General features: G+C 41.4%; 1 long non-coding RNA gene across 1 annotated transcript; it reads right to left on the reverse strand.

The window, feature by feature from the left end:
- Window positions 1–330: 330 nt before the first annotated feature.
- LOC144771744 (uncharacterized) lies at window positions 331–3787 on the reverse strand. The gene is made up of 3 exons (XR_013599459.1): window positions 3738–3787; window positions 552–681; window positions 331–444 (listed from the first exon to the last, which is right to left on the reverse strand). It is a non-coding gene; the product is annotated as an uncharacterized LOC144771744 (long non-coding RNA).
- Between the last annotated feature and the right edge of the window lie 6969 nt (window positions 3788–10756).

A 10756-nucleotide genomic window follows, 5' to 3' on the forward strand; every position in this document is an offset into this window, starting at 1 on the left:
TGTACACAATGTGGTAATGGACACATAGGAACTGTCCCAATCCTTCTCTTAGATCGTCAAAATAATGATATCTGGGTAGACCCCATAAAGAGTAAATCATAGAAGACTCAGTGAAATATATACACAAAATGTGTGCTTAAAGAAAATTAGGAGCAGAAACAACCTTGACAATAAGATAAGAGCAGTTAAAAACCCAGTGTAAGCATGCCCAAAGCGGCAAAGCCAAAGTGTAAAAAGCGTGATACATGTATAAGGATAATTAAGGTCCAATAAACCAGTGCTAGTTGGCAGCTGAGAACGGTGAGTAACCAGACAAGATAATGTACTACCCACCATATTGAAAGCTTTCATGCATGAAATGAATTCAGACATGAGATGATGGGGGAAATCAAAGTTCCTCACACGGCTTGGAAACAGGATAAATGAGTCCCACTGAATAAAAACCTGGTAAAAAGAATGAATAGAAAAATATGTCTCATAAGTACAGTCATAATTTAATAGTGTGAATATATTGAGCCAGGGAATTTATGTGGAGGGTATGAGATACTCACACTAGACAATCGTAGAGAGCATATTCAGATTATAAATGTAAATAAAATGCAGTCCATCAAAAATCGATAGTGAGCTAGGTCAAACACAATTAGTGCGACCCAGGGCAAAGAAGAACCAGCAGCTCGGCACCTAAGGAAGATTGAATAATCATCACATAAAAGTATCGTAATTGTGAAAGTCGTGTAGAGACGCAGCCTCAATAAACTACGCCTGAGCTGACAGGAAAGCGACGAACACTATACGTGGGATGTGTTTAGAAAGCACTAAAATTGGACCATCATGGAATGTATTTCCCAATAAAACAATAAAGATAAAAAAGTAAATAAGACAAAGTACATTCAGACAATTCACTAATAAACAAAAGTGAAGAGCCACGCCAGAATGGTTAAGGTATGCCGGAGCCAGCAAACTCACCCAAACACACACCTAGATGTACCATGCCCAATCTAAAGATGGTGCATGCATGGGGAAAGGGGCTTGTATTTAAACTTTTAATCAATGAGAGAGTGAGGAACTAGAGTAGCTAGTTTTCTCCCCAGGGGATACGTGTTTAATCATCAAGAGCTAGCTACCTGGAAAGGTCTATGGTATAGATGCATCAACAATGAAATTTGCAATTCTTTATTAGCGAAAAATAAGGATTCGCTAATAAGGAATAGCAAAAGGCTAATCATGTAGAAATCGCAAAAGAAATAGCGATTTCTAAACATTCCTTAATTGCGTCTCGCAAATTGCGAGGCGCAATTAAGGAATACCTCCCCATTCATTCCTATGGGCCTAGAGGCCCATAGGAATGAATGGGAAGACATTCTCAATTTGCGATTCTCAATTAGAGAATTGCAAATTGAGAATGCAATTTCAAGGGTACCAGGGTGTCAAAAGGACACCCTGTTGCACCCCTGAAATCTGCATTTGAGAACATCTTGCACACACACATGCCCCAAGGGCATCCGTGTGTGTAAAATGGAACTTTGAAAAATGCACTTAAGTCAATTTTTCAAAGTTTTTGCAAATTACCATGAAATTCAACCTCATGGTAATTTGCTCCCCCTATTAGCGAAATCGCTAATTTTTTTATTTTGATGCATTGCATTTAAGGAATCTCTATTTGAGATTCCTTAAATGCAATCGCAATTTAAGTAATCGCAATTTTGCGATTTCTTAAATTGCGATTTTTGCATTTGGGATGATGTATCCCAAATGCAAAAATACTGGTTGCAAAGAGGCAGATTCTGAGAATCTGTCCCTTTGCAACCAGTTTTTCATTTGATGCATCTATACCCTTGTGTCTGACAATTCGAAAGATAATTGTCTTTTACAGGGAAAAACTATTTGTTTTTTAAGAAAGCCCTCACCCACCAACCTAGCTGGTGGAATGCTTCATCATCGGGCCCAACCCGAGGCACAGAGTGTGCCCCCAGGTGTGCTTCCACGCCTGATTACAGCGGAGTAGGTTTGGTTAAGTGAGTGTGAGGAACTAGAGTAGCTAGTTTGTTTCCCCAGGGGATACGTGTTTTATCAACAAGAGCTAGCTACCTGGAAAGGTCTACAGTATAGATGCATCAACAATGAAATTTACGATTCCTTATTAGCAAAAAAAAAAGGATTCGATAATAAGGAATAGCAAAAGGCTATGCATGTAGAAATCGCAAAAGAAATAGCGATTTCTAAACATTCCTTAATTGCGACTCGCAAATTGCCAGTCGCAATTAAGGAATACCTCCCCATTCATTCCTATGGGCCTAGAGGCCCATAGGAATGAATGGGAAGACATTCTCAATTTGCGATTCTCAATTAGAGAATCGCAAATTGAGAAGGCAATTTCAAGGGTGCCAGGGTGTCAAAAGGACACCCTGTTGCACCCCTGAAATCTGCATTTGAGAACATCTTGCACACACACATGCCCCAAGGGCATGCGTGTGTGTAAAATGGAACTTTGAAAAATGCACTTTAGTGAATTTTTAAAAGTTTTTGCAAATTACAATGAAATTCAACCTCATGGTAATTTGCTCCCCCTATTAGCGAAATCGCTAATTCTTTTACTTTGATGCATTGCATTTAAAGAATCTCTATTTGAGATTCCTTAAATGCAATCGCAATTTAAGTACTCACAATTTTGCGATTTCTTAAATTGCGATTTTTGCATTTGGGATGATGCATCCCAAATGCAAAAATACTGGTTGCAAAGGGGCAGATTCTGAGAATCTGTCCCTTTGCAAGCAGTTTTTCCTTTGATGCATCTATACCCTTGTGTCTGACAATTCGAAAGATAATTTTCTTTTACAGGGAAAAACTATTTGTTTTTCAAGAAAGCCCTCACCCACCAACCTAGCTGGTGGCATGCTTCATCATCGGGCCCCACCCGAGGCACGGAGTGTGCCCCCAGGTGTGCTTCGACGCCTGATTACAGCGGAGCAGGTTTTGTTAAGTGAGTGTGCAGTGATGTGGTTTGTGTGGGGTTTAAAATAAGCTGTTCTAGAGGTCCAGTCTGTTAATTTAATAATGGGCCCTAGGCAGAATTAAAAACAAGGCTTTTGGACGTGGTTGGAGAGACTTATGGTCTCCCACGTCCTGTGTGGTCAACTCGTTTCAGCCAGATCTTGAGTTAGAAACTGGCTTTCTTGAGGACCTATGTTTGAGAGTGTGAACAAGGGGTTAACATGTAGTGAACAACCTATGTGAAGCACTCACTAACGTGCTATATATGTAAGAGGAGGTTTTCCTCTCGGTTTGTGCCTGTGGAGAAAAGTGACACGGGACAAACAGAAAGACAAAAATACACATAATTCATGAGCCACATATTTAGGCACACAAATGAAGGTGATGGTACCTGTTGCCTAAATTATTAGTGGGTCAAACATGGGCAAAAAGTGTAGGTTGGTGAGGAAATGCTGAGTAGTGCGATAATGGTGCTAGTACCTGAGGGCGGAAACTGCAAACTGCAATGGTGTGAGGGCTTAGGAACTTGATAAAAATGAGCGCTTACTTCCTAATTAAAAGTAACAAACATCATGAGTCTCAGGTGGGGATCCGTGACACTCATCCAATCTATAACAATACGCAAACATAGGGATTAGGGTGCCACTATGGAGAAGATTAGGGGCTCTTAGCAAGGGGTAAGAATGCACACTCGGGGAAGCCCGGTGGCAGTCCCACGTTGTGTTGATCTCCTATTTCCCACTTACTTGGTGTAGTCACTGGATCTGCTGCTGCACCTGTCCTGTCCCGCCTTGAGTTCCTTTGAGAATGAGGCTGGGTTACAGTGTGGTTTAAGTAGGCGCATAGGCTCACAGCTGAGTCCTGTTGTAATTGGGGGCGTAGTTCGTCTTGTGAGTAGCGTCTGGAGAAGGGAAATGACAGAACAAACACGTAAGACATATTCATGCAGATAGTGTCTACACTCATAGGCAAAGTTGTGATCATAATTCTTTATAGATAAATATAAATATCTAGGAAAAATTGTGCTGCATTTGAAGGAGAAAAAAGAAGAAAGAAGAAAACGCGAGCGCATCTGCTGCCGCGTGCGTTTGCTCGAGGGGCGGGTTCTGTTTGATTGACTGTCTTAGTCACAGTGGAGCTCGGTGTTGTGGGGCCGTCAGTAAAGGGTTATGTCTTCAACCCAAATACAATGGTGATCAAATTCCGTCCACGGGTCAAAGTGTAATCATGATTGCGATATATTAGCGGTAAAGGAAGTACTGTCACAGGCGTTACCTAAACAGGCGTGTTCCGCTTAGTTGGCGGTTTATATCACAGCCGTTTGTTGCACACTTATAAATGGTGCTACGTGTGACCAGGTGTGATGATAAACAGCTCTGGTGTCAAAAAGTAGGAATTGGCGCGAGAGGCAGTTGTCTTTGTTACATCGGGGCGGGATGTAGTTGCACACTCACTGATAGAGTGGTGTTCTAATCATAGTTGTGGGCAATTGCATTGTGTCAATCACTAGATACCCAGGGAGGACTGAGAAAGTATATTTCCAGAGAGTAGGGGAACATACTACCAGCGGGTCTGCCGCCATAGGTATAGGGGTGGGGGCGTGATAGGGCACCCCGTGGCATGTGAAATAAGTTGCCTGGTAGTGCTAATTTCCTAGTTGGTAGGGGTCAGTATTGTACTGGTACCGTGTGTAAGGTGTATGTGTGTTTACATGATATCAGTGTGGCTGACCCATTAGGCTGGTTCTAAAGTCCTGTGTAGTGGATAGGGTGGTCAGTATAGATGAGGTTCATTCAGCGGTTTAGGCTGTTCCAGGGTCTATTATCATTCAGCCCATGGGTGTGGGTTGAGAGGCAGTAAATCCAGCGTTGCTCCTTGGTGAGCAATGTTTTTTTGTTGTTGGTCTGGTTTGGTGCTATTTTATCTATGACTGTCCAGTGCATGTCGTTGGGTGTGTGGCCTATTTGTAAGTAGTGATCCATGAGCTTGCTATTGGATTTTTTTTGCAGCGGATCGTGTTTCTGTGTTCCACAATTCTGGTACGCACTTTTCTGGTGGTCATGCCGACATATCTGAGTTTGCATGGACACTCGATAAGGTATATTAGGTTGGTGGAGTTACAATTGGTGTGCGTCATTTGTTGTTAGAATTTTCCAGGTTCCAAATTCAGGGTCTTGCTGTGTTCCATAAGGTGGCAGATGCTGCAATCACTAGAGGCGTAGTGGCTGACCACACGGGGTAGGCCCCAAGTTTTGGGTGGTGTATTCTTGGATGGGGGTATCGGGGCTTTAGGGCGGGTGGAGACCAGTTGGTCCTTTAGACTGCTCGCTCTTTTGTATGCAAATAGCGGCGGAGCCCAGTTCCTAGTGCCGGTGTTGAGGATCCTCCAGTTTTTTCGTACTATCTTGGCTACATGGTTTGAGATGCCACTATATGTGGTGACAAGGTTAAAGGTGTTGGTGATTCTGGTTGTGTGGTTTCTTCCAAAAGTGCTCCCCGGTTTTGGTTCCTTGCACGTTTTCTGGTGTTTTTTATTATCTTCTCAGAATATACACATTCCTGGAGTTTTAGGGCTAACTCTCCTGATTGTTGATGGTAGTCTGTGGTGGAGCTGCAGTTGGGTTTGGTACGCAAGAATTGCCCAAAGGGAAGGCTCTCCCTGAGGGGGCATGGATGGAAACTTAAAAATTGCAACAGTGAATTTCTGACTGTTGGTTTATAATACGTAGATGTTTTAAGCGTGCCCTCTGTTGCCTCTATGGTTCGGTCCAGGAATGGTAACTGTTTGTTACTAGCTGTGCTGGTGAACCGGAGAAAGGGATCACGTTCATTCAGCCAGTTAAAGTGTTTAGTTTAGTGAGTCCTGTGGGCCTGTCCATATCATCAGGATGCTGTCGATGTATTGGTGCCATAGCCGTATGTTGTCTTTGTACGGGTTGTCGGAGGTGATGTTGTGATTTAGCTCGAAAAGGTATACGTAAAGGCCTGCCACGCTGGGGGCAAAAAAACTGCCATTGAGGTACCTTCAGTTTGTAGATAGTAGGTACCCTCAAACTCAAAATAGTTTTCTTCGAGGGCCAGCGTGGCACATTGTAGGACGAATTCTCTTGGGGTAGAGTGTTCCCAGGGTGATGTTGTCAACATCTCGTTGAGGACTCTGAGAGTGGCGTCTTGAGGAAGGCTAGTATAGAGGCTTTCTATGTCCAGGCCAACTAACAGTTGGGTGGTGGGGTCAAATTCAATGTCCTTAATGATGGATAAAAGGTGTTTTGTGTCCTTAATATAGGTTGATGCTTTCTGTACCAATGGGTTGAGGAAAACATCACAGAACCTGGAGAGTGGCTCTAGTAGTGAGTTTATACCGGACACTATTGGTCGTCCAGGAGGGGGTCTTGCCTCTTTGTGAATTTTGGGTACCGTGTAAAAGTATGGTACTTTGGGGTTCTTCTTGCATAGGTAATCAGCCTCTTGTTTGGAGATGTGATGGCAGTCCTCTGCTGCCTGGACCACGTTGGTGATGGTACTTTGAAGGTCCTCAGTTGGGTCTTGTGGGAGGCATCTGTAGTTACGAGTATCCCCAAGTAATCTTTGGCATTCCGCAGTTTAGTTCCCTTTGTCCTGGATCACTATTCCTCCCCACTTATCTGCGGGTTAGCCGGAGTTTCTTGAAGGTTCCGTAGGGCTTCTCTTTCTTGTCTCGAGAGGTTATTAAAAGTCGTTGGTTGTTGTATTCTCTCTACCTCATTGTAGTCTGCTTGTTCGAATGTTTGAATGAAATTAAATGAAATTTGTACTTGTAAAGCGCACTTATACCCCAACTGGCGTGTCCTGGTGCTGTACGCATACCACTGTGGAACCCCTCCTGGCTTTTCCCTGTGAAATGTCCACTCCTGGGCACCCCCAAGGTGAAGCCAGGCATCCCAGCGCTGTTGGGGCCATTGTGGAGATTAAGCAAGCTATTGGCCAGAGTTGCAGAGTGTGACCCCTGATTAGACTAGGCACGAGGCGAGAATTATCAGGTCCGAGGAAATTGAGCCCAAGACCCGCAGAAGCGGGAATCGAACACTGGTCCCAGGCCAGACCTCTGCATCAGGGTCTGCCGCTCTAACCATTGAGCCACACTTCTCCACATTTCAACTGGGATACTGGAGGGGGGGGGATGAAAGTGGACTTTAGTCTGAGACCTGTCACGTTTGTGTTTTCTATGTTCTCAGGTGGCTGCTGCTTCTCAAAGAAAGCCTTGAGCTTCAATTTTCGGAAGAATTCAGCTAGCTCCATATGGAGGTGGAATTTGTCCACTCATCTGGTGGGGACAAAGGAGAGTCCTTTGTTCAAAACCATTTCTTCTGTCACTGTTAATGGAGTGGAGGACAGGTTGAACACAAGGGATTTGGGTTGTTGTGTTGTCTCTAGCGTTTCCCACTTGGTCCTGGCTGTGTTTCTTTCATTTTGTTCCTCGTATTGGCGCCTACTGGGCCGTCTTCGTCCGACCAGTGTACTTGCTGCTGATTTATTCTGCGACCCCTGGATCGTCTGGCCTGGCCTAAAAAAGGATGCCTATGGTTCTGACCAAAAAAGACTTGGGGGCTGTTGGTACATAGGTGGCCAGCCAAAATAAGGATTTTGATGAGGGTGTGTGAAGGCTGGTGGAACAAAGTTAGAGGTATGTTGATGTGGTATACCCCACGGTTGTTGCCATCATTGTGAGCATCCTCAATTTCTTTATTGTCAGGTTGAGCCTATGCTAGAATCTTGATACAGAGGTGTTATCCCCTGATGTGTCTGATGACCTGTCATGTATCTGCAGTGCGGTGTAATTATCATCAGAGTATGGGTAAGTCTTGGTGTAGCTGAATTTTTTCAAGTATTTCTGAAATGTTTGCATTTTGCCTGGGCGAGGTATTCCTTGTATTCCATGAGTTCTTTGTTAGATTCTTCCAGCTTTTTTTTGTATTTTGTAATGGTGGTCTTAAAGTGGGTTTCAGTTGCCTTTATGTCAATAATCATGGCATCTGAGAGACGTTTAGCGGTCTTGATGATAAGCAGCAGCAAGTCTCTAGTGCAGTGCCACACTATTTGCGCCCAGTCTTTCCTGAAGGTGGCATCTTCCAGGAAGATCCTGGGGGCATTGGTCACGAGTAAACCTTTTGGCGCTGTGTTGGTGCGCAGATATTCAGTCAGGATTACACCGTGTACAATGGTGCGAATCCTGTTGCGCTTCTTTTTGGTTAGTGCATTCCAATCAGTGTTTTTTGCTATCGTTTGGGAGAAGTTTATGTCCAATGAAAAAGGAGGGTCAGCAAGTAACTCACTGACCTCACTTTCAGAGAAGGTTAAGCATGGTTTTCTGTCATATTGTGTGATACTCTCACAGCTGTGCACTGCAATTAATGCTTTTAATCAATGAGAGAGTGAGGAACTAGAGTAGCTAGTTCGTTTCCCCAGGGGAGACATGTTTAATCAACAAGAGCTAGCTACCTGTAAAGGTCTATGTGTCTGACAATTCGAAAAATAAAGAGGTGACAAAGCTACTATGGCTAAGTTATAGTAAAACATCTCTAATGGACTTAGGGCTCAGCAAATTGTGGAATAACATGTGAAAAATGTATTCCTTATCAGTAAAGCTTTCGAGCTATGCTACTGCGAATATGAATAGAGGAAAGTACAAAATTCACCCTCACTAGGGTCTTTGACAAACACGTTTTTAGAGATTAAATCTGCCCCCTGTTTTGAAGCTTTTGTAGTTTATATTAATCCCCATGAACCAGGTCACTGTACATAACATTTAGACTGGGGATACTGCCATTGGCCAAATTTACCTCTAACTGGAGCTCCACCACAACCAGAGCAGAGACATGCCCTGCTTGTAAAGAAGCAATATAAAAGGTGGAACAGCTTTCATTCTTCTGTGTAGCTTAGTTTAAAAAGAGAAAATAAAGGATTATTCCACTTTGTACATCCATGGGCATTTGAAACTACAGGATACCCCTGAGGATATGCACATATTAAACGAGGTCATGTGTGTATTTTCAGTTGCAAAACAATCTGGCTGAAAAGAATTGAAATAACTTCCCAGGCGAATACTGAAGATAAGCTGGAATGATCCAGTGTATAATCTTACTTGGTATTTTCATCAAATGTAGTTCATGCACATGCACTTGTTATTGGCTCCTGTCTCTAGTTTTTACTATGATAACTAATTAGCTGGTATTACTTTTCCCTCTACATTTTAATATGGTCAAGCATACCGCTTATAAAGTTTTATTAGGGTATTAAGGTTTTTATGTTTCTGAATAATATTATTTCTATTTTAAATAGCAGCTGTTTTTAATGCCCAGTGAAATTGTAAACCAAAATGTGTAATATAACTTTGAGAATGCTTATTCTTCAAGCAATTTATACCTGGAATGTTTATACGTTTATTTTATTCAAAGTTTCTGTGCATGTAAACCACATCAACTATGTAATCTTGAGATGTTCTATGATTGTTTTGTTTGTCTACGGATATTATCTGAGAGGACAATAAATAAAATATTGCCTAAGATGTGCACACACCACACTAGACCAATGAGGAGACCCACAGTGTTGTCGAATGTTGGACCCCTTGTAAATGCAATGATATATTTGAATCATTATAGTCTACCATTTGTCTTAACAGTAATCAGTGATATCATCAGTGATGCCATTTGAGATGTCATAAGTGATGTCATGAATGATGTCACTGACCATGTCATGAATGATGTCTACACGATGTCATAAGCAGTGCATTGGGGGGGCATAAGTTATAGTTAGCTCAGGTAACTATAACTGTGGATTTTCTATGTTTTTGTGTGTATCAAATCTAAGTCTAACACTAACATTCCTGTAACCTTTGTTTTGCTCAGTGAATATCTATGTTGTTTTTAATGGTGTTTCCTAACTAAAATTTCCATGTAACCTTTGTTTTTTTGAGGGAATGTTTACGTTTTGAATGCTATTTCCTAAGTATAACATCCCTGTATCCTTTGTTGTATTTCAATGAATGTCCATGTTTTTAATGGCATTTCCTAATTATAACATACCCATAACCTTTATTTTTTAAAGGTCTTTAATACTATTTCCTAACTATAACGTCCCTGTAACCAATGGTTTTGTGAGTACATTTCTAAGTTTTCCCCCCCAAAAAATTGCATCAATGAAACACACCTAATTATAATGTTACTTTAACCAAATATGTTAGGCAAAATATATATATATATATATATACACAATATATATACAAATTACATTACTTAAATTCTTTAAAAAAATGTGTAGGTGTTTAAAAACATTTTTGGGAAATTCATGGATTTACTGCAAGTCTAATTGATGATATTTCCTGTTCCGAGCTCCGCAGGGGTTCCATGGATCTGGGGTCATTTCTAAAACATAAATGGATACTATAAAGTTGATGTTTTAGGTCAGGGATTTAGTGGAATGACATAGAAACGTATATTCTGATAAGTAATTCTAGTTACAATTTTATTTTTATAGTCAAGTCAAGTCAAGTCAAGTCAAAAGCACTTTATTCGATTAATAAAAATCATAAAAGTATACTATACAATAATAAATAATGCCAAATTTACATCAGTTTAAAAAACAAGTTAAAAATGGATACCACATTAAAAACATCAATTCATTATTACTTAAAAAATCACAGATTATGGCACTATTTTATCATCATATTCGTCATTCTAGCTTTCCTGCAGCGAATTGATACCACAAGGAAATTTGCAACACCAAACAT

The sequence above is a fragment of the Lissotriton helveticus genome, chromosome 8, assembly GCF_964261635.1.
Source record: "Lissotriton helveticus chromosome 8, aLisHel1.1, whole genome shotgun sequence".
Taxonomy (NCBI): domain Eukaryota; kingdom Metazoa; phylum Chordata; class Amphibia; order Caudata; family Salamandridae; genus Lissotriton; species Lissotriton helveticus.